Source organism: Vicia villosa, linkage group LG7, assembly GCF_029867415.1.
Source record: "Vicia villosa cultivar HV-30 ecotype Madison, WI linkage group LG7, Vvil1.0, whole genome shotgun sequence".
Lineage (NCBI taxonomy): Eukaryota > Viridiplantae > Streptophyta > Magnoliopsida > Fabales > Fabaceae > Vicia > Vicia villosa.
In genome coordinates, this window is record NC_081186.1 from 79,618,268 (window position 1) to 79,643,871 (window position 25,604).

The following is a 25,604-nucleotide window of genomic DNA, read 5'->3' on the forward strand; positions in this document are numbered from 1 at the left end:
ACTTGGAGCATGTTTCTCAACTATTTGAATTTCTCAATCTTCATTAACAAGGTTAGAACATCTGTTGTTTGATTTTATATTCTACATTATGTTAAATTGATCTTACCCTTTTTTACTTGATCTCTAAGAAAATAAAACTGGATTTGAATGTGTTTTCTCTTCCATAAGTAATGTGATTCTTTGCAAGGTTAATAGTTGATTTGTTGACTATTATTAATCTCACTCATCTTCTTTTTCCATCTTTATCTCAATCCACAGAGATTGCAATCACACTCCTTAACAAGTTGTATTACATACTGAGATATGCTCAGTTTCACAAGACAAAAATCCCATCGTGCAATGGTTTCTTCTTAAAGAACCATGAAATTTAAAAATTTAAAAACTTGAATACATATCCAATTGTGCTTCTGCTTTTCACTTTGTCTTCACACCAATCTAAGTCAACAAAACCAACCATTTAATCCATTTGGAAATTAGGTTTGAGAAATAAGATGTCATAACTTATCGTGCCCTTCAGTCATCTATAATGCTCCATTTTACTAATTGCGCATGTGAAATTTTAGGTACATGCATAAATCTACTCACCACACCTACAAGCGTCCCTAATTTTTTTTTGTATAAAGCGATAGCATGTTTGGAATTGCAAGCGTACCTCAAGCATCCCATATTTTTATATAGAATTATATCAACAATGTTTCCATCTTCATATCTAATTCATTTTAAATTTGCTTTCAAAAGAGTGCTTGTTGAGTTGAAGTTCAAAATATTAAATCTCTTTAAGATATTACTAATGTACTTCCTTTGGTGAACTAACTAGTCTTTTATGGTTAAAATAAATTTAAGTTCAAGAGAGTAACTTAGGTCTCCTACGCCAATCATATCAAATTCAATAGTCGTGTGGAATTTTAGATTTTCAATCTTATTGTGTTTGATTTCATTGATGAGTAGAGCATCAACATGTAGACACATTATGTTGAGATTTTCTTAATTGATGTCTTTTGCATAGATTCCATATTCAACTATGTACCCGAGATCACCAATTTACTTTACAAACTCATCATTCCTCTTGCAGTTGTTTCAAGCTATATACAGTATTATTAAGCTTCAAGATCTTATCTTATTTACCTTTCACTATGATATTTTTCAACATAAACTTTCTCCTTAAGGAAATCATTAAGAAATGTAGAGTTCACATCTAGTTGAACAAGATTTCAATGTAAGAAGCTACCCATAACAACCACTAATTTGACACTCTCAATTCTTGTAAATGGTGCAAAATTTTGTATAAATTAGAGGACATGGTTTTGATAGAGCACTTTAGAAATAAGCTTTGTCTTATGTTTGACAATGGAACCATTTGGAGCATGTTTTACTTTTTTGACCCATTTAATTGCAAAAACAAATATTTGCTAGTAAGGAGATTATATTTCATGGTTGATTCTTCTCTACAGTCTTAATTTCTTCATCCGTTGCAATAAACCACATAAAGGGTGTAGTTGATTATGCATAGTTATGCGACTCGACATCGACAAATAAGGCTAGGTGCATTAGGTATTTCTAGTGTGGTCAACTGGTTTGGAATGATATCATATTCTTGGAAACCTCTACATGGGAATCTAATCATATGGAATATGCTTTCTTGCCCTACTTGTATAATTCTTATTTCAATTAAATGATACTCAGTCTGGTCATCATGGAATACGAATGGTCACTTGAAGATGATTCAACATATTAACCTTACCTATTCAAATGTTCTAGCTCATTAATTTTAACATCTCTTCTTGCAATAATCCTCTAGGCGATAGGTTTTTATAACTTTTAAGAACCTGCACAGTGATATCCTACAAGAATCATCATCTTACTTTTATCTTCAAACTTTTTCCTTCTATGGTATGAGAATTGTTTGAAACATAAAGAGCAAAAAATTCTCAAGTACTTAACAAATGGAATGTGATTTAAGTAGATTACCTCTGGAACAAAGTATAATATCTTGTTTAGACTTATGTTTAACACATAGGACGTAGTTACAAAGGCTTTACCCTAAAAAATATGTAGAATTTATTTTTCTTAAAACATGCATCAGATAATGTTTATGATAGTTGTGTTTTGATCAGAAACAACTTCACCTCGACTCTATATTTGATTAGTGACCTTCGTAAACCCGTTGAAATACTCAACAACCTTCTCATTGTTCTTCGTCTGTAATAACTCGAGTTGTGTTTTAAAATATCGATGGAATGATATCATAACCTTTGAATAGCTTTCCATCAGTATGAATATCTAACTGAATTCACAACCACGCCACCATTTACTAACCCATATTGTTTTGCCAAATGCTTAACTGTTAATTATTCTTCTTAATTCTTAACAACCAAAAAAATGCAAAGCATATGACACTATAGAATGATTGAAGGCAAGGTTAGTCACCAAAGGCTATAACTAAATAGAAGGCCTAGAATATTTTGGAACATACTCATTAGTTGATAAACTAACTACACTTACATTTGTCATAGCGCTTGCTACCATTCATATATGGCACTTACATCAACTTGATATAAATTAAAAAATGCATTTCTACATGGTGAATTGCATGAACATGTCTACATTATCATTTCATCTGGTTCCAAGCCTTCTAAGACAAATCAAATGTGCAAGTTGATTAAATCCCTTTATGGATTAAAACAGGCTAACAAGCAATAGTATGAAAAATTGGCTTCTCTCCTTACTCACCATGGTTACACACAAGTAGCTTCAAACCACAAAAGATGCAACAATAACCATTATGCTAGTTTATGTTGATGATTTGATTTTAGCTAGGAACCCTTTAACTAAATTTCAGCACCTGAAAGATGCCCTTCATAAATCTTTCAAAATCAAAGACCTAGGCTTGCTCAAATACTTGTTGGGTTTAGAAGTTGCACATTCTAAAGAAGGTATCTCCTTATGCCAAAGAAAAAATTGCCTTGATCTCCATAATAATATGGGTTTGCTTGGTTCGAGACATGTAACAACACTGATGATCCTTTTATAAACTTTATCATGATAACAATGCTCGTTTTGAAGACATACCAACTTATATAAGACTGATAGTTGGACTTTTCTATCTTAACACTACTTGACTCGATATTATTTAAATCACTTAAAAATTGTACAAGTTCTTATCCAAACCACCATTTGTCCACTATAATGTTGCATGTATGTCCTACAATAATTAAAGTATTGTCTTGGTCGACAGTTTTTTCCCTAGAAACTCAGACACCCACCTGTTGGGCTTTTTAGATGTTGATTGGGCTGGTTGTGTTGATACTAGAAGATCAATCTCTAGGTTATGCTTCTTCATTAGATCATTACTCATTTCATGGAGAACTAAGAAACAAGGCATATTTTCAAGGGAATCCTCTTAAGCAGAGTATCAAGCACTAAGTATTGCAACATGTGAAGTGCAATGGATCCTTTATTTGTTACGTGATCTAAAAGTTACTTGTGAAAATCCCTAGTATTGTATTGTGACCATCAAAGTACTGTACACTTAGTTGTCAATCCCGTATTCCATGAGAGAATCAAACACCTTAAAATCGATTGCCACCTAATTTGAGAAAAATTTCAAACAAGATTGATGAAGTCTTTACCTGTCTCATCTCAATATCAGATTACAGATTTATTTACCAAATTCTTACTACCAAAGCCTTTCTTATTTCTTCTATCCAAGTTGAATTTGACTAACATCTATCGAACTTCAACTCATGGAGGCTTTTGACACATATGGTGGTTAGTTAGAAAATTATAGTGGTTAGTTAACCTGTTAGACAATTAAATTTTCTGTTAGTAGTATGATCTAGTAGTAAATTGTACATGAGATTTTATGTTAGTAGTATGATCTAGTAGTAAATTGTACATGAAAGATATCATATATAAATCTTTCAAAATCAAATCCTAGTGCAATTTACTAGTTTAATCCTATTATAGTCCTACTCATAATAACTACAATGAGTTTTTACAATAGAATTTTGTAAAAATTAATCTTAGGGTTTAAAATCATTACTAAAAATAATAGTATCACCTAAAAATTTCGGATGATGAGACAAATTTTTGTGTGTCTAAAATAAGAATATTATTAGCAAAATAAAAGTGAGGCACTCTTAAATCGCTCCCTCAACATTTGTACTATAAAGTAAGGTTTTCAATTATTGTAGTCTTATTGTGATCATCTTTATAGCATCTACTTAAGTGAGAATACTATTTTATAGTATAAATATTTAGTCACATTTGAATTTTGAGTCTTGTTATACATCGACGTCATCAAAATTTAAGGTTTTTTTGCCAAAAATTTAACGAACTAACCAAATAAGATAACTAAAGTAAAATTAAAGAACTAAGTTGTAACGTTTTTTAATTAAATGTGCGTAGTTTTTCTCAATAAAACACCTAAATGATATTCATTCTTATTCTGTAAAATTTCCCAATCACATGGTGAGAGTAAATGGAAATTCTCATATATATATATATATATATATATATATATATATATATATATATATATATATATATATATATATATATATATAATTTTCAGTTGTGTAAAAATATATATCTAATTTGGATAAAAATATTTTTTAGTTCATGGCTTTGGAAATGACAGGCTGGCAGTGTCACGGATGATGAGTTGTTGAGAATGGCATCACAAGTAAGAGCCAAATATGATCCGTAATTTTGGGTGTTGCAAAATATCACTGAATTTTTTTTTATTCTTGACATTTTTAAATTAGATTTTTTTAGTATATCATCAAAATGATTGTAATTATCAGAAATTTACATATACAATTGTGAGTACAATTTGAGCTCTAATGATAACTTTCAATTTAATAATACTGTGTTTTTGTTAATGGATCTAAAAATCTTAGATTTTTAAATTAAAAAATATATTATTTTGAAACTTTTGTCTTAAAATAAACTTTGGATTATTTCATGAGAAAGGTAGCTTAATGATTTAATTATCTTAAAATAATAGGCAACCATTCTATATTAGAGATAAGGATCACTTGATCCTTTTCAAGCTTTTGAATGTGAAAGAAATTAAATTAGTTAGAAATAGCCCTCAATATTTAAAAATATTTAACTATTTTTCTCTAAAAATATTTAATAATATAGGTATACATTTTAAAAAATTAAAACAAACATACTCTAAATGATAATTAATTTTTTATTAAAATAATCAAATAGAGACTATAAATATGGATAAAATATTTATAATTATTAAATTTGTAAGAACTATTTTAAAATGACTAAAAATTAATATTTTAAAAATTGGACTAAAGGTCAACTTGACAAGATCTTTGATTTAAAATTTAACTAATTCAGTCGATTTAATTTTCATTCTAATAAGTTATTAAATAAATAAGTAAGTTAATAATAATATATATAACTAAATTTTATAGATATGATATGTGCATCGAGATAAGTTTAGCCAGCCTAAAAGAAGATGGATTAAAGGGGTAAAACAAAGTTTATTAAGGATGAGCGAGTACTATAGTGACATTATAGACCGTTCCAAGAAATGATTGATGAATACCAATGTAGCGTTTAAGTCTCCTGTGACATATACTAAGGCGCCCAAATTAGGCTTGGGCTATCCAACGCAATTCTCACAATCCACCTGTCCCATGAACGTGGATAATTATGTGGCCTTATATATTAGTGTCATAAATGAATCATTAAAGGAGGAAAACCATGTCCCCCGTGATATAGAAAAAAAATAACTCGCGCATATCCCAAACTCTTAAGGTAAGAGGGGAGCAACCACTCCCCAGGTCCAAGGAACCAAGTCCAAGAAATATTTAAAATACCTCTGCCTCAGGGTTGAGGTGGGGGGTGATCATTATTCTCCCGAAAAACACATATATAGAGCTTCTTGTTCGGGGACGCCTTTGAGAGACTTCGAATTAATCCAGATGACATTCCTAAGTTTCAAGGTTCCTTGGTTGGTCTCTCAGGTGAACAGGTATTGGTGAAAGGCCACATAATGATCGAGCCAACGTTCGGGTTGGACGCAAATGCCAATACAATTAAGATCAAATACCACGTAGTTGATGTCTTGCCGCTATACAATGTCATTGTGGGGGTGGCCCGCCCTCAACCTACTAGGGAGTGTCTTATCCATTCTACATTTAAGTATGAATTATCTGCTACCTACCGAACGAGTTAGGGAAGTCAAAGTGGACTAAGAGATCGCCCATGAATGTTACCAAAACAACCTCGAAAGGAGAAGAGAGTGGATGGCCGCAATGGCCATTCCCCAGCCAGGCACGCTAGAAATAGATGTTACAAATTTAGATCACAAAATGAAGCCAAGTAATTAAAGGTTTAATCCCATAGAGGACCTAAAAGAGGTCTAGATTTGGTACTTACATTTCCAAGTCACCAAGCTAAGCACCTTTTTGTCTAAAGTTGAGGAGAAGAAGTTGGTCTCCCTGTTGAAAAGTATATTGACTTATTCACCCAGGCACCCTTCAATATGCTAGGGATAGATACCAATTTGGTCCGTCATCTCTTCGCCATTGATTTCACCATGAAATAAGTATCTTCGAGGAAAGTTCAAGGTGGGGGGAAGCGAGCATCCATTAATGAAGAAGTTTGGAAATTGAGGAGTGACAACTTCATAAATGAGGTTAATATGAATGTTTGATCTTCTCTAAAGAGTCTTTTCTGCCCAATAGGCAATATCAATGTTGGATATTCCTTGAAGAAACCTTGTCGCCTTAGAGGCAATATGTATGTTGGATCCTTAAAGTGGAATTTGTTCTTCCTTAGCGGTAATATGAATGCTAGGTCTTCTCTAAAGAATCCTTGCATCCTAAGAGACAATATCAATGTTGGATCTTCTTTGAATAATCTTTGTCTTCTTAAAGGTAATATGTATGATGGATCCTTAAAGAGGAATCTTTGCTTCCTTAAAAGCAATATGAATGAAGGATCCTTATAGAGGAATCCTTGCCTCTTTAAAAGCAATATGAATGTTGGATCCTTAAAGAGGAATCTTTCCACCCTTATAGGAAATATGAATGTTAGATCTTCTCTGAAGGATCTTTGTTACCTAAGAGGAAATATCAACGCATGACCTTCTATGAAGGATCATTGTCGCCCTCAGGGAAAATGTGGATGCTTGATATGTATGAAAGGTTCCTCATGCTTCGTCAATCCACTCATTATTATCCTTCTTATAAAAGAAGACTTAACTCACCCAATAGAGAGAATTTGTTTAAGCAAGGCAACATTAGTAAATATGCCTCGAAACTAACTGAATTTATGAAGAAAGAAAATCCAAACGAAATAAGAAAAACCATTACAGGCTTCAAACACTTTCGTTAATAAAAATATAAACCCCATGGACCCTTTAACAGGCGAAAAAATGAATGACATAATAAGTCTCTCTTGAGGGACTCAACTTAAAGTTTCGAATGATGAACTCAACTTAAAGTCTCCCCCGAGGGACTCAACTTAAAGTCTCTCCTGAGGATTCAACTTAAAGCCTCGTTTGAGGGATTCAACTTAAAGTCTCAACTGAGAGACTCAGATTAAAGTCTCGCCCAAGGGACTCTACTCAATGTCTCGCTTGAAGGACATAACTTAAAGTCTTGCCTAAAGGACTCAACTTAAAGTATTGTCTAAGGGACTCAACTTAAAGTCTCGCCGAAGGGACTCAACTTAAAGTCTCTTACGAGGAATCCAACTTAAAGTCTCTCCCAATGTACTCAACATAATGTTTCGCATGAGAGACTCAACTCAAAGTTTCGCTTGAGGGAATCTAATTAAAGTATCGCCTGAGGGAATCAACTTAAAGTATTGAGTATAAAAGAATATGGCCCACAGGGGACAATACAAAATTCATATGGGAAGAGTGAATACCATAATGGTGATATATATCGTCTAAAGGAATGTTTGGCGAGTATTAGTGTAGCACTTAAGTTGTTTGTGACATACACAGTAAGGCACCCAGATTAGGCTTGGACTATCCAACACAGTTCTCACAATCCAACTTTCTCATTAACGTGGATAATGATGTGGTCTTATACATTAACGTGATATGAGTTAGTCAAGATAAAATATCTAAAATAAAATATCTAAAATAAGATTTGAACAATTTAAAATATCTTAAAATAAAAAAAATACTTTTACGTGAAGGAAAAATATTTTTAATTTTGACGCTGACATGATATATTTTTTAGAAAATAATAAAAAATAAAATTGATCAATTTATGACCGTGTAGTTTGTAAAAAAGGTTTCGATTCTTTAGTTCTAAAATTTTAAACGGTTAATTTTTTTTCTTTCAATTTAAGTGATTTTAGACTATCATAATTTTGTAAGGTTGCATGAATCGAATTCGGCTCGATTGAATTTAACTATTGAAACATTGATAAAACTATATGATACATTTAAAAAAACTGTTAAGCTAAGTTTAATCATTATAAAAATCATGCATGACCTAGAAACATATTTAGTGCACGAAATTTAATTAAAATATATCTAAAGGACACTTTACTTGACAACATGCTTTGAAAATTTTAAAAATTTAAATGATAAAATCACGGCCTTATTATTTCAGTTTTTTTAAAAATAATTTTATAATGTTACATAATTTTGTATAAAAAAAACTATAAATTATTTTTTGATAAAAATTTCAAATTAAAATTTAATTTGGATAATTATTCTTCAAATTTTATTTTAGATATTTTATCATTTTATTATGAAAAAAAATCAGATATCAAAATTTTAAAAAATCATTTAATGTTTAAGCTATTTCAAATATTTTTTTATAAATTTATTTTTGAGATAATGTTTTTTGAAAAAAATTGTGATTTCAACTATGTTTTAATCTTTAATAATATATGTTTACATTATAAGATGTCAAAATTAATCTTTCATTTAAAAAATAAAGAATTTAAATAACTTATAATTATTTTTAAAAAAAAATAAATTTTTTTTTTAAAAATGAAAAATAAAAATTTATTTTTTTAAAGTTAAAACAAACATGTCCAAAAAGTACACATACTAGAAAATCATTGTGAAAAAATCTTAAACTTGCAACACCTGTGAACACTATATTTCAATGTTTTAATTCCAACAAACCTTTTATTATTTCAAATCTTGATTTTTTTTCAGAATTGTCTAATTACTAGTAATTACTACTACTATGTTTTGGGGTTGAAATACAATGGAATATTTCTCAACTCTAGAAGCCAAAAAAAGTTTTGACAGCACCACATTAACTATTACAAACTCAATAAGAAATTTAATAGAAACGTCAAAAACATGTCACAAGCATTGAGAAATATATTGCATATACAGACACCGAATTGAACACTGTTTTGTTTCTTTTTGTTATTTAAAGCTAAACCAACTTTGATGAACATGTCCAAAATGGGACCATTCTTCCTATTTTACTGTTCACGCTATTGTAAATAATTCCAAATCATACAACAGTTTTTTCCTAAAAAATGACCCAACAATTTTTCCATCAAATATTCATTTTTAGTATAATATGTTTTTTATAAAATTAACTATGCATTTAAAGTGTTTAGTCCAGTTTGATAGATAACATTTCCCTCAAAATACAATGCTAAAAATCAGAAAAAAATAATAATGAGTAAAACATGATCAAGACATCTTAGAAAATAATTTCTAAATACCACTATGGACCCGTTTGTTCTGGGTTTTTTTTAAAATGATTTTTATAGTGTTAACAAATTTTACAAAATTTTTTTTTACAAAAAAACTTTTTATAAAAGCTTCAAATGAAAATTTTGTTTGAATAGTTATTCTTAAAATGTGATTTTAGGTACTTCATCTATTTATGGGGAAAAAATTTGGATATCAAAATTTCAAAAAATCACTTAATTTTGAAGCTATTTCAAATAGATTTTCATAAAAATCATTTTTGAAATACGACTTTTTGAAAAAATTATGATTTTGACAAAGTTTTAGTCTTTAATTATGTATGTTTATGTTATAAGATGTCAAAATTAATGTTTCGTTTTAAAAAAAACGAATATAAAAAAACTTGTAATATTTTGAAAAACAATTTTAAAAAATCTATTTTCAAAAATACAAAGAAAAAATCCATTTTTTTAAAGCTGAAACAAACTAGCCCTATATCTTTAATATTTAGATTTTTACAAGTATATTTAAACTTTTACAAGTTTTAAATAAATTAGTCATCTTTCAACCATGACTAATCAAATAGAAATTCCATTTTATCATAGTTAAATAAATATTTTATGAGTTTCTAATTAAATACGATTAAAATTGTGACAAATTTTGGAGATTGCGATAATCCGTCTTACACGCCCTAAAAATAAATAATATTACAATATAAGTATATAGTCGGTTTGATTTGAATCGAGTTTGAAAAATTGATGAGAAATTCAATTCAATTTGAGCGGTTTGCATAAAATAAGGGTTAAATAAGTTTTTGGTCCTTATAAATATTGTAGTTTCATTTTTAGTCTCTCCTAGATTTTGGGAACGGTTTTAACTGGTTTTGACAACGATTTTTTTTTTTTGTAAAAATCGTTGTCTAAAGGTAGGGAGGGACGAAAAATAAAATCTGCAATATTTATAGGGACTAAAAACTTATTTACCTTAAAAGAAATAAAAAAACACATCTAAAAGTATTATTTTTTTTACAATTTTTATTTATCTTTTAAATCGGTTTTTAGTTTTTATTTAAATTGTTTGCTTTTATTTTGTTTATATAGATTTGTAGTATATATGAAAAATAAATGCTTTATAGAAATTCCATCTCTTGGATAGACACTTTTGTCTAAGGCTACTTTAGTTTGTTAAACAACAAATGGATAGAAAGCAACTTGTATTTGCTTTATTTGTTAATAATTTCGTTGTGGGCTATTTATAACTTAATTTTGTCTTGCTTTTGTTTTTTTGAAAGGTTCTTAATTTTGTTTATGTATCTTTTCGGTTTTCGGCGGTTCTTTTTAGCCTAGCTTGATTAGGTTGTTTTTTCTGGTCAAAGGGAAGATTTAGCTTTTCATCCAAAGCTTCTTTTGATGCATTTTGTTAGTAATCAAAGAAGCATCATTCTCAATATTTTAGATTGCAATTTCCATGATTTTTCATGATTGGGATTTGGTTTGGCGTGACAAAAGGATATCCAACAAGATAAAATATTAGAATAGATAAAAAACGGTAATAATGTTGAATTAGCCCCCCAAATTTAATAGTTACTTAAGATGATGCATTTTATTTCAATAAATTATAATATTAAGATTTTTACTAGTTAAAAGTATAACGAAATACAATGTCTTGTTATGTAGGATTCTAGGAGGGGTTTAGGTTTTTTTAGTGTGACGAGAATTTGTTCACGTATGGATGTGGAGAGCTCATAAGTGTATTTTGAGAGAGTTTCGTCAAAAATTGAGTCCCTTTTCCATTCTGAAAATGAGGTGTGTATATATAAAAGACTTCTTGAACTTGAGTTACAGAGTTGTTATTCTAACTCATTTATCAGAAACATGAAATGAAAGGAACTCGTTCTGTCTTGAACTATAGGGGATGGTTTTTCCATTGACATACTCTCTCTCTCCCACCAGTCACCGCTTTCACGTTTATTGAGCAAATGGGTAATAGGAGTTAGTTCGGGTGGTCCAAATCTAATAGGATTGCCTATTGCCATGTGTTAGGCGGCCTCATGCCCCTTTGTCGGACGACCTATCACCACGCGTTAGACATCTTACCAATATTATTGAGAAAATAAACTTGTATTATTTAGTTGAACTTTAACTATAATAAAGTTGAATTAACCCAAAAAATATTTTCACTTTAAAATTTTGAAAACACTCAACTTTTTACCCTTCAATCATTGTAAAATAAGCCATTTAACATTATTTCCAATTCTCAATATCCAAAAGTATGTTACCTAAATCTTTTCAATGACTTTAGTCAAAAGAAAATAATCAAAAGTGATGATCATTGAAGGTGAATGATTATCAAATCTCCTCCGATATTTGGATTTGATTAATTAGAGATTAAAATACTATTTGACCGTAATTTATTACTATAATAAGCAAGTGAAATCAAACATAGTGGATAGTACATTTGAAATTAAAGGAAGCGTGGTAGTACTCTCTTATATGTTTTTCCATTTTCCCCACATTTTTGACTAAATGCATGCCTAAGGTAATAATGGTATTTCAACAAAGGTGATATCATAGTGCAAATGAATAGAGATAATCTTCCAATATCTATATATGATAATATATCTTATGAGTGTGCTTCATATTTGATTAGTTTTCTTGATTATGGTCAAAAAGCAATTCACTTCTTTCATTACTCAATGTCCCCACTATGTCCAATCTTTAATTTTGTTGAAAGGTATCTATCTAACACCATATACATCTCATGATTATTGTGGGATTTTAGCACTCCTAATAATTTAGTTGGTAGCTATTGTTGCATAATAATTGAGGATACTTTCATAGTGGTTGCAATTTTTAAGTTGTTGGTTTTAAAAGTTTGATTGAAATATAAAATAGGTTAGAATAAAATTAGATTAAATTGATTTTTAATTTAAATTGAAATAATTATAAAAATAGATTTTATAATTTTATTGTGTTTTAATTCTAACACCACTACAATCATCATTTCGATCACTATAGACCACTATTTTTTATCAATTTTGATTAATGTTGACTTTTGCGAATCACCTCTTCAATCATTTTTAATAATTTATTTAATCACATTTAATCACCATTCTAACTAACATCGATCCGGGAAGCCATCAACTACAAATGTCTATTATCAATCCATCGACTAAAATTATTGATTCAACTATCATTCATACCTCCACTAATCACAAATGTTTTAATCCACTAATCTCATGTTTAGACTAACTATTTATAGAATTATAGTATTGAGGTTTATCTTAATCAATAATATAATTTTTAAATCCTATTATTAATATAAAAAATGTAAATATATGTATTTACATTTAATGAATCACTTGATAAGAAATATAAATCAGTTTAATTGTTAATCTAACTCTTCACGAGTAATAAGATCATTGTATATACGATCAATGACACAAAAATGTTAAAATTAAACTGATATCAAATTACAAGTGTTAATTTAGCTTAATTTAATCTAATGATTTATATTTACACTTAGTAAGTCACTTGATATTTTTTGATATCTTTGATATCTAAATTTTCACCAATAAAGTGACTAATTGAGATATTCACCAATGAGACAGTGTTATTAATTTTTTTATTATAGACTATTGAAGTAGGATAAGTCATTGCATATTTAAAAAAGAAAAAAGAAATAGGATGGGACATGAACTAAACCCATCAAAACAAATCAGCTAACAAAAAATGAAAAATAGCTAGACCATGTCTATCTCTGAATATATGGTCAAGTACATAGTATCTCGTATTAGCAGGTCAGTCAACAGTTCAACACAATTATCCCCTTTGCAAAATATGTGAGAAATTTTAAGCCTACAGCTTCTAATAATTTTAATTTTAAGGCTCATTTTCTACTTGACGATGAGTTGTTGGGGAACTATGTTTGGATTAGTGAATGCTTGAATGGCGAAGTAACTTCCCAATTATATTCCGGTGATTATTAAGAAAATCAGAGTTATAAAATTCTTTTTTGACAAACAATTGGAGTATTATAATTCAACTTAACAACACTATCATGCTATCATAGATACATAACACAAATACTCGGATGAACTAAAATCACATGAATAAACTTTATTAACATTAAACATCGGAACTACATTAATCAACTTTGATGACATAGTATCTTTTTAAATTAGAACCAATTTAACATCAACAATTACTCTTCATGTTTTAACGTTAGGGGTGGCAAAACGGGCACAGCCCGCGGGGAAAGCCCGTTTTACCCGAACTTTTACGCCGGGCGGGGCAAGGTTTTAGGCCCACTCTCTTTAATGTGTCCGCCCTGCCCCGCCCCGTTTTTTTGTGGGCTTTTGCGGGCATTTGTTTTTTCATAGAATTTACTATTTTTAGGCCTAAAAAGCCGAATGCCCGCGGGCTTCCCCGCCCTCACTTTTTTGCGGGGCGGGGCAAGGTTTTTAGACCCTGTTAGAAAGTATAGGATAAGTATTTTTAGTATCGTCTCCTCAGGGATTGATGCGATATTATCGCCGTTCTACAGCTTAGTGTATTTTGAGTTAAGGTTTTGGATGTTTTTAGTGTCATGAAAGATAAATAGCATGAAAAGAAATTAAAGACAATAACTTAGGATTTAAAAACGGTTTGGTAAAACTGTGTCAAGATTAGTGTTCATTAGTTTGCTTCATATGTACTCTAATGATTATATATATGAACCTATTCATGATTAATACAATCACGTATCCTCTCGATACCGTTTATCTCTAAAGCAATATCGTGATTATTATCATATTCACCGTCAGATGATCTCTCATGCCGACAATCAACATGATAATCTTAAAAGCTTGATACTTGTGATTATCAACTCACAAATCTATCTCTAGAGTTTGTTTATTGATAGATGAATATCTTTTAGGTCTAGCTTTGAAACATATCTCTCAATAATGATCCAAAACAACAAATGAAACATAAATAACAAGATATTCACCATGTATTAATCATTAACCAAGTTCATACATAATAGATCAAAGAAAGTACATATTTACAAACTAACTACCTCTAATCTTGACACAAGATGAAACTTAGCCCTCCATATCCATGGAAGCTTCAACAACAAGCAACAAACCAAGATTTAGTGACATCAAACTCAAGAAGATCAAAGAAAGATGTTTGGAAATCTTGATTTTCTCTTAAGAAAAATGGTTTTCTCTTCTTCTCTTGCCCTAACTTTTTTTCCAAGTGTGTGTTATGATAAAAACTATGCTAACCACTCTTAATCATCAATTTTATGTGGCTAAGAACAAAAGTTGAAAAAGTAGGTCCGCTGAGCGGAGCAGTAAAAATATCTAAATTGTCTTCAAGGTCCGCTGAGCGGAGGGGGTCCGCTGAGCGGACTTGCTGGTGGAAAAAACGCTACCAATCCCTGCCTGGGTCCGCTTGGACTCCGCTGAGCGGACCTTCTTGCACAAAACTCCTTCTTTTTGCATTCCACCCTCATTGCAAGCTTGTTTTGATCATTCTTCTCATTCCATCTTGCCCAAAAGTTGTTAAAACCTAAAGAAAAACATAACAAGAGTTAATAAACTAACTTAATTTAGAAAATAAACACAAAGTTATTTATTTACATACTATTATATCAAAAGGTAATCAAATTTGGCACAAGAGTTTAAGAAATACCACAAAACTTATATACAAAATATGCACAAATGGGATTCTAACAACTCTCCCCAACTTTGATCTTTGTTTGTCCTCGAACAAAGCTAGCTCAAAAACATACATCATCGAATCACATAAGGTTAGTAACATCAATTGAATGGTTCAAACTTGAGTTACATACCTACAAGATAAGTCTTCCTTGCTTGTACAAGATTCTAACATGACTATGAACCACTTTCTGAACACAAACTTTCAACACAATTGCATTAAAGAGATAATGTTCATGAATGAATCACCTAGGTTTCACTTCACAAAATAATTGAAGGACAATTGCCATGATAGCAAAAGGGACAAATCACACTGATCGGTCACCATTTCTACTTAATTTCGTCATAAATTCGGCATAAGATCGTCATACTTGGTAACACTTTATGGTTGTTTTCAAGAGTTTTTCGTTGATTCCTTTAATATTAGTTAATTGCTTGCATTATGTTTTTGTGCCCTTTATCATGTCTTTTTAGATGCTTTTGATCTCTCTACTTGGTGGTTGTAGGTTAATTCTGGATCAGATGGAAATTGCACAAGTGTTGGTGTAAAAGAAGTTGAAAATCGTGACATGCGTGTAGTGTTTTGATCATAACTGGAGCTTCGTAACTCGGAATGACGCGGTTCCGGTGGCAAAATTTTGCTAACGAAAAGGGCTACAACTTTGATGTTGAAGTAAAAGCCAAAATAGGCAGAGACGGACACGGTCAGACCGTGTCAAGTGACACGGCCGTGTCAGCCTGTGCGGACAGAATTTCTGAATTTTGATGTTTTTACAATTTTAAAGACCCAGGGGCAATTTTGGTATTCTGGCTGGGATCTGAAAACCTAGAGAAGTTAAAAGTGATTTGAGAGACAAGGAGAAGGCACTTTTTGGCCGAGAGAAGAAGCACGATTGAAGATGGGAGAAAACAAGGGTTTGGGAGAGAAGAAGGTTTTCATGAACGGAAGCGATTGAAGATCAACTATCATCTCAATTCTTGTAAAGTCTCTATTTTATATTTTGTTTTCTTTGAACGATATGAGTAGCTAATCCCCAATGCTAGGGGGTGTCCCTGATTGGATCTTGTAATGACTTTGAATTCTTGAATTCCTCAGTTGCATGTTTTATTATTCAATTTGATTATACAATGTTTTTACGCTTTCTTTGTCGGACAAACAAGGAATGATTTACGGTTAACGATTTGCTGGACCGCGGTTGTTAAGGTTTTTGTACGATTAGACTATAGTAGATATCACCTAGGACTAGGGATACCCTATAGTTACCAGTTAACTCTTGATAAAACAATTGCTTGATTTCATAATAAATCTCTAAGGACTTAGGATTTAGGATGAATGTTCAAAGGTTTTCCCGCTAAGGACTTAGGGGAAAATAATCTAAAGGGCTGGTAATTGAATAGTATGAACTTGTTGAGGAGATCTAAATTCAAGGTTATTATAGAAATAGTCACACACTTTATCCTAGCATAATACTCATATTTGTCAAAAAGCCAATTTACTTTTCTGCTTATTTAATTATTGTTAGTCACAATTTGCAAACAAAACTCCAAATATAGTTTTTGTTTAATTGAACTACTATTGAAACTCGATATTAACGTGCAGTCCTTGAGATCGACATTCGGGGAATTTCCCTATTATTACTACAGAGGCAAAATAGTACACTTGCTATTTTATCGATCAAGTTTTTGGCGCCGTTGCCGGGGACTGCCAAAAATATAGAGTTTTAATTTTAGTTCAATTAAAATTTTGTTGCTCGTCAACTAAAATTTTGTTTTCAGTTTTTGTTTATTTGAATTTGATTTTATTATAAATAAAAAAAAGAAAAAAAAATCTGATTATTTTTGCTTCATGAATTCTTCTATACTTTGCTACTAACAAATTGTCTGAGTTTTGTAGCTATGTATTGTTTTGATACATTGCCACCTATATCTCCTGCATGTTGGTCGCCTGATTCGGGAGTCACTTTGGAAGAGGCGACTAAAATTTTTAAAGCATATAAGAAGGAGGTAAGAATCCTTATGAATGAATGTAAGGAAGCTAACTTTTATCCAGATAGGTTTATTTGGAGAAAGTTAGAGTTGGAAGAAGAATATGTTGAACTAGGAGAAAAATGCATAACATCAGATGAAGAGGATGCAGTAAGAATAGAAGAATTTGAGGTAAAAAAGAAATATGTGGAAGAAGAAATAAGGAAACTTGAAGATGATCGAGTTTTGGATAAAACCACAAATTTAACAATTTTTGAAGATGTGGACATCGCACAAGAAAATCTTCAACAAAAGAGTATCCCCAAAAACGTTTTTTATAACAAGGCTGATGAAAGACAAGAAATTGACAAAGTATTGGAAGACATTTGTGCCTTGTTTAATAAAGTCCAGCTAAAAAGGATTTGGCAGCAACATTATCAGTACTTTAAGTTCATGGGATTGCTACCAAATAAAAGAAAGAAAAAAAATGATGTGTTCTTTGTGTCATATATGCCACCCTAACAAGAGGAATGGACCGTCGAGCCATGCGACGTTAAACGAAGCGCTCCGTGGGAGGCAACCCACGGTTTTAATAATTAATTTCTCTATTTGTTTGTTTTATTTTCAGGAAATAAAAGAGGGCATCTCTAGTGAAAGCTCGGAAGTGATCATTGAAGTGCAATACCCTCTGTAAGTAACCTCTCCAAGGCTTGTTCTAAAACATTGAGGCCAATGTTTAGTTCAAGTGTGGGAGGGGTTCTTTTCATTTGCTTTTAGTTGTTTTCCATTTTTGTTTTTTGTTTGTGTGTTGTGTTGACATTGTGTTATAAATTGAGTGATGGATGCCGAATGAATGATGATTGGTAGTTAGTGGATGAAAGGTGCAACCCGAACTTAATCTCTCGAGGTACTTTGGAAGTGGACATAGCCGAAAGTGTCGGACGCAACTTGAAGAACTGGACTGAGAAGGTAAGTGGTGAAATCGAGCCGGAAAGGAAGTCACATGACATAAAGGGTGTGATGAAACTGCAAACTTAGCTTACATGGTGAGGAACATAAAAAGCCAAACACATGTAAAGATCATCATGAGAGTGAAATCAGGTATGACTTTATCTCTCTAATTTTGAGTTTGTCCTGCCGACACAGTACAAATATGAAATCACACACTGAGGCACTTGTTTGTTCTCCCCAGAGCCTTTCCGTCCTTCATTTATTTTTGTTTTATCCCTCGTTAAACCCGTTGAGCCATCCCCCCTTGTTTGTTAAACCCACACATGTCATCCTTAACCATAATTCTATCATTTTTGTTTGGCACTTGTGTAATTATTGTTTCTTTTGAACTTGTGTGAAATTATAAGTTTGGGGTGGTGCTTAAGAAAATAAAGGGCAAGTGTGATATAAAAAAAAAGTGTGTAAAGCACAAGAAAAAAAAAAGAAAAAAATAGTTTGAAACACTTGCCTAAAAAGATTTGAAAGACTCGAACGATGTTGATTACCCGGTAATTAGGTAAAAAGGAGAGTCTAAGAAGAAACCCCCTCACACAAAATCGAACACAAAGACAAGAAAAATAACATAAGTGCTAGTTCATAAACCATTTGCATATCAATCTCTTGTTTATCCTTCCTTCCACCTCAGCCCCGTTACAACCTAAAAAGTCCTCAAAAGTGTGTGAATTCTTTTTGTGTAGTGAAAGTAGGATGTATGCAAAGTCAAGGGTTGATATTGCATATCGTGATGTTGAGCGAAAAGCACTCTAACCTCGAGAGACAATGTGAGAAGTGTGAAAAGTTTGCAGGTGAAATACACTCTGTTGTGAAGTGTGATGGACAACAAGGTTCAATAAGTCCAAAAGCTTAATCAAGAAAGGGAAGTAAGTTGCGAAAGACATCGACTATGTTGTGGAAAAGAAAATTTTAAGGTAACCACGGTTTGATCTCTTGCATCACTTGAGGACAAGCAATGAGATAAGTTTGGGGTTGTGATCGGTCACCATTTCTACTTAATTTCGCCATAAATTCGGCATAAGATCGTCATACTTGGTAACACTTTATGGTTGTTTTCAAGAGTTTTTCGTTGATTCTTTTAATATTAGTTAATTGCTTGCATTATGTTTTTGTGCCCTTTATCATGTCTTTTTAGATGCTTTTGATCTCTCTACTTGGTGGTTGTAGGTTAATTCTGGATCAGATGGAAATTGCACAAGTGTTGGTGTAAAAGAAGTTGAAAATCGTGACATGCGTGTAGTGTTTTGATCATAACTGGAGCTTCGTAACTCGGAATGACGCGGTTCCGGTGGCAAAATTTTGCTAACGAAAAGGGCTACAACTTTGATGTTGAAGTAAAAGCCAAAATAGGCAGAGACGGACACGGTCAGACCGTGTCAAGTGACACGGTCGTGTCAGCCTGTGCGGACAGAATTTCTGAATTTTGATGTTTTTACAATTTTAAAGACCCAGGGGCAATTTTGGTATTCTGGCTGGGATCTGAAAACCTAGAGAAGTTAAAAGTGATTTGAGAGACAAGGAGAAGGCACTTTTTGGCCGAGAGAAGAAGCACGATTGAAGATGGGAGAAAACAAGGGTTTGGGAGAGAAGAAGGTTTTCATGAACGGAAGCGATTGAAGATCAACTATCATCTCAATTCTTGTAAAGTCTCTATTTTATATTTTGTTTTCTTTGAACGATATGAGTAGCTAATCCCCAATGCTAGGGGGTGTCCCTGATTGGATCTTGTAATGACTTTGAATTCTTGAATTCCTCAGTTGCATGTTTTATTATTCAATTTGATTATACAATGTTTTTATGCTTTCTTTGTCGGACAAACAAGGAATGATTTACGGTTAACGATTTGCTGGACCGCGGTTGTTAAGGTTTTTGTACGATTAGACTATAGTAGATATCACCTAGGACTAGGGATACCCTATAGTTACCAGTTAACTCTTGATAAAACAATTGCTTGATTTCATAATAAATCTCTAAGGACTTAGGATTTAGGATGAATGTTCAAAGGTTTTCCCGCTAAGGACTTAGGGGAAAATAATCTAAAGGGCTGGTAATTGAATAGTATGAACTTGTTGAGGAGATCTAAATTCAAGGTTATTATAGAAATAGTCACACACTTTACCCTAGCATAATACTCATATTTGTCAAAAAGCCAATTTACTTTTCTGCTTATTTAATTATTGTTAGTCACAATTTGCAAACAAAACTCCAAATATAGTTTTTGTTTAATTGAACTACTATTGAAACTCGATATTAACGTGCAGTCCTTGAGATCGACATTCGGGGAATTTCCCTATTATTACTACAGAGGCAAAATAGTACACTTGCTATTTTACCAATCACACACTCACTAGCAATGATGCACATCCAAAACAATTCATATATTCATCTGTACTATGCACACGAGACAATAGAGACAAAGATCACTGAGGACTTCATTCGGTTGTAACTTGGCCTGGGTTCCAAACAAGTGATATTATATGTACACGACCATTGAAACAAAAAGGGTGAATGATCATGGAAAGCATTATTTATGTACAACACTACTAATATGTTACCCTTTTGTTTTTCACCATACAATGCATTCTTTCCTTTTCTTTAAATCATAAAATTTTTCTCTTTTATCATATGCTCATTCTTTCTCAATTTTTTTTTCATTGATTTTTCTTTTTCAAAGAATGCATTGCACCACCATTTTCTTTCTTTTATTTATCTTTAAGAAACATCTCTCCCCAACTTTAAACATTTCTATCTATAAAGACATCAATGCTTTCCATTCAAGGTTCAAGTACTATTGGGTTAAGCGTTTGCCAAAGAAATTGTCTAGTGAATCACTTCTCTTTATCAAAATTCATTGTGTTTTCCTTTGAGTCACTTGACAAAACAAAAATTTAGGCTCAAAATTGGTTACAAAAGATCACACACTCACGGGCGGATAGCCTTGACTAGGGTGGTTTTTCTCATACTACTCAAAAAATTTGCCTCGATCCCTTCTAAGCTCTAATGTCTCATACAAAGCAAGATTAAACATGAATCATTTGAGTTAACATCAATCACTAGAACACTCTTATTTTTGTACACAATGGAAGTCCACTCACTTATCTAGTTTTGTCCTAATTTTGATTCAAACACAAACAAAATTTCTAGAATGCAATGTGATAAAAACTTTGTGTAAAGCCCTTAGTTCATAGTCACCTTATAATCTACAAAGCAACAAAATACTTACCTTGGTATGAACATTATCAAGAATATCATCATCACCATCCAAATTTTTGATGTTGACACACCTTATCACTTTTTCTTCTTTAGAGCATCACTTCTATTCCAAGACAAACACAAAAAATTATATACACCTTAACATATAATATATGTACACTATTCTACTACTAAAACACAATATTATAACAACAAGGGCATAAATTGCCCATACAAACACACATTACTTAAACAAAATACTTAATCAACAAAGGCATAAGTTGCCTACAAAATATGTTCGGGTGGCACCTAGGGCCATCAAAGTACATCAAACCTCATCCTCATACGGATGGCACAAAAGTAGTTACTAACAAAAGCAATAGGAAATTATGCTACTAGTTCAACAACAAAAAGTAAAATCAAAGTATTATAGAACTAAACATAAACTAAATAAACAACAATAAAAATCGACACTGGATATCCTCAATCCTCCTCATCATCCTGCTCCATGCCATCTCCTTCCTCTTCTTCCTATTCACCATCCCCCTCTCTGAAAAATGGCCTCTCCGCAGGCCATGCACAATGAGCCTCATACTCCTCATTAGTAGGAAAAGAGGGAACATCCTCCGGATTGACTTGGTGGAGATAGAGCTTGCAGAGAGAATCATGAATCATAGCTTGTGATCTTCTGTTGGCATCAAAATACGCCCAATTGTACCTGCAAGCTAATTCCTCATTATACCTACCACCAGCAGGAGGAGCCATGTTCTGTGGCTGAGGATGCTGCTGGACACCTAGCTTAGGAGAGCAATGCCTGTGCACATAGCCGGTGTCCACAACACTAGTGGATTTCATACTTGCCACATTAGGAAACTCCACACCTGCTTTCCTGCATAGTCCCATAATCAAACTTGGAAAACCAAGCTGAGCAGAAGGCTTTGTCCCTGACTTGGTACCACTTGAAGCCACGATCCTCATCTCCTCAGAAATGATTTGAGCCACATCCACCTCTCCACCTGTCATAATCCAAAACAAAAGACAAGACATATCAATGGTCAGGTCAGAAGTGTGGCTTCTCGGCATGACATTGTTGAGGAGGAAGACTGTGTACAGCTGCGCCATTTGAGTCATATTCTTTCTGTCCATCTTCTGAATATAACCGGAAGGGTTAAGAGTGAACCCTCGGTGCTCAAAAGACAACAAATCAGCAATCTCCTGCATATTCCAAGTTTTTGCAGCCTTTTTCCTTGCATACTCACACTTGTCACCTGCAGCACGATGAGAAGGTCTTCCTAAAAAAGTGTTAATTGCATCCCTTGAAAAAGAAATTCCCCTACCTCTCACATAGGAGGTGTAAGTGTACACCCTTCCCTCAATCGGAATCGCATTAGCATAGAACTCACGCACGATGTCCGCATTGATTTGAGAGTCAGGAGAGATCAAAGCTTCCCACTTGCGTTCCGCAATGTTTTCCAGAAACTGATAAAAGTTACCGCTTTGTGGGAGGTCAAACACCTTTTCAGGCCAAATCTTTCGACCAACCAACTTCTCAAACCTTTCCTGCTGCTCTGAACCTAGAAACCTATGTGAATCGAAGGGTGGTTGCGGAGCAGCTCCTGAGCTTGAACCTGTCAATTTCCTAGCTCGCTTTCCCCGATCACTTCTTGACGACATCTAGAAAAAACAACACAACATTGAACAAACATCGTCAAAAGCAACATTTATAGAAAATTACATGTCCATTGGTAGTGTTAAACCAGGCCCTAAACCATTGCATCAAACACAGATAACAGAACTGAGATTCTGCACTTAGCAGGGTCCGCTCTGTCGCACGCTCGCGAAATATGAACAGAGTCGCCACTAATATATTTATCCCCAAGAGGGAAACGAATATCAGAAAACCTGGAATAAGGAAAGGATAAGAAAAAGTTCTTTCGACCAAAGATCGGGTAAGAAGTCGGTTACGCAAGGGGAAGGTATTAGCACCCCTCACGTCTGTGGTACTCCACAGGATCCACTTATGTTTGTTCTATTCTAAGGGTGTATAGATCTAAAGCTTAATGCTAAGGGAATGCATGCAAATGAATGAAAAAGAAACACGGGGAAAATAAGGTTTTTAAATAGTTGTGCTCGCTTAGGCCCCGCGACCCAATGCCTACGTATCCTTTTCAGGAATCAGAGCGCCGTAGTTTGGCTCTTTAGTTTTTGTTTGTTTTTGTGTTTTTTAGTTGAACAGTTACATTCGCACTCCGCTGCTCGACCTCTGGAGTCTTAAGCTGGGAATGGAGCGGAAATAACGTGTCTGATTAGGAGAAAGAATGCCCTGAAGGCAAGAGAAAGAATGCCTCGGAGGCAAGAAAGAAGAGAGAAAATTGGTTTGCGTTTTTTAGATGTAATTCCATGATGAACAAAACCCAATACAAGGCTTCGCATCACTTCCTTACTTTGTTTAGGTCTGAGCCTTTATTAAGTGTTTTAGATGTTTTTGGTTGAGTGTTTTTTAAGGGAATTTACTTTGCAATTCGAATCACATGAAAATGTATAATGATCGAGAAGCAGATTAGGGAATGAATCCCACTCACTTCTATCCCATTATGTAATGTTCAAGAAACAGATTAGGGAATGAATCCCACTCATTTCTATCCCATTAGTTAATGTTCGAGAAACAGATTAGGGAATGAATCCCACTCATTTCTCTCCCATTAAGTAGTGGCCGAGAAACAGATTAGGGAATGAATCCCACTCATTTCTATGCCACTAAGTGATTGAGAAACAGATTAGGGAATGAATCCCACTCATTTCTCTATCACTTTCTTAATTAGATTCGCATCTCTATTTGTTAATGTTTTAATGTTGAAAAGAAAAAGAAGAAGAAAACTAGCCTAAAATGAATAACTAGCCTAATATCATGATTATACCTAATTGTTAGGATTTTAAGGGAAAGACTAAGCCTAATATTATGAAGATATTATAGGTCCTAAATCTAAAGGAATGAGATTACAAGTGAGATCAAAATTATAGGCCAAAAAATGATACAATAATAGTGCAAAAATGACTAAAAGAATGACTTGAAATATGGTACAAAACATGGAAGCAAATGATGCAAAATATAATACCAAAAGTGAATTAAAGGACTATTATTTTTATTGATTTTTATATGACAAAGAACAAGAATTCTAATCAAGCAAAAGAATTAAAATACAAGCCTAAACTAATATTTTTTAGTGATTATTTTTCTATGTCAAAATTGTGTATTAAAGGTCTAAAATGATGGTAGAAAATTAGTATTTTTATTGCCTAAAAGGAAGTGGGAAAAAACTAAGTAAAAAGGCCTAAAATTCTAGTAATTTTAAATAGAGTCAGGGGGGTGTAATCTGAATTACTGGGTGTGATTAGCAGCAGGGCGCAGGGCCCAGCCCAAAGGATGTTTTTTTGTTCACAGATTTTTGCCAGAAGAATTATGGGCTCAGAGGGGTGTAGCCAGCAATTGGCGCTGAGCCCAAACAGGAAGGCCTAAAAGGGCGTTTTGTTTACAGATTTTGTTGCCAGAAAGAACCTTAACGGGCCAAATGGGGGTGGATGTAAGCAATTTCGTAATAGGCCCAAAGAGGCTCTTGTGTTGATCCAGTTGATATCATTACTCAGATTTTAACGTTGATTCAATTATTGTTAGTTAGGTGCATACTTATGTTACATTAACACATTAGTTAGCATGATTATACGTTACCAACTTAACACCAAACTTTATGTAAAATATAATTAACTGATAAAATTGAAAAGGGGAATTTAGGGTTTGTTTGCGCCGTTTCACATTCTCAGACTAGACACTCTCTATTCGTATCTCTCTCGTCTCTCTCACTCAAAACAGTCGCCGGAAATCGCTCCGCCGCGCCGGAGACGGCGGAGCCCGACCGACAGCAGTAATCGAAGCCTCTATCTTCACTTATTTCGCCTCCCACTCTCATCTATGACCTTAATTTCCTCGTAACCTCGCTCTATCTCCCTAATCTGAATAGATCGCAAACCCTAAATCCGAAGAGAAAACCAAATAAACACCAATAGCTACAAATCCTAAATCAAGATTAT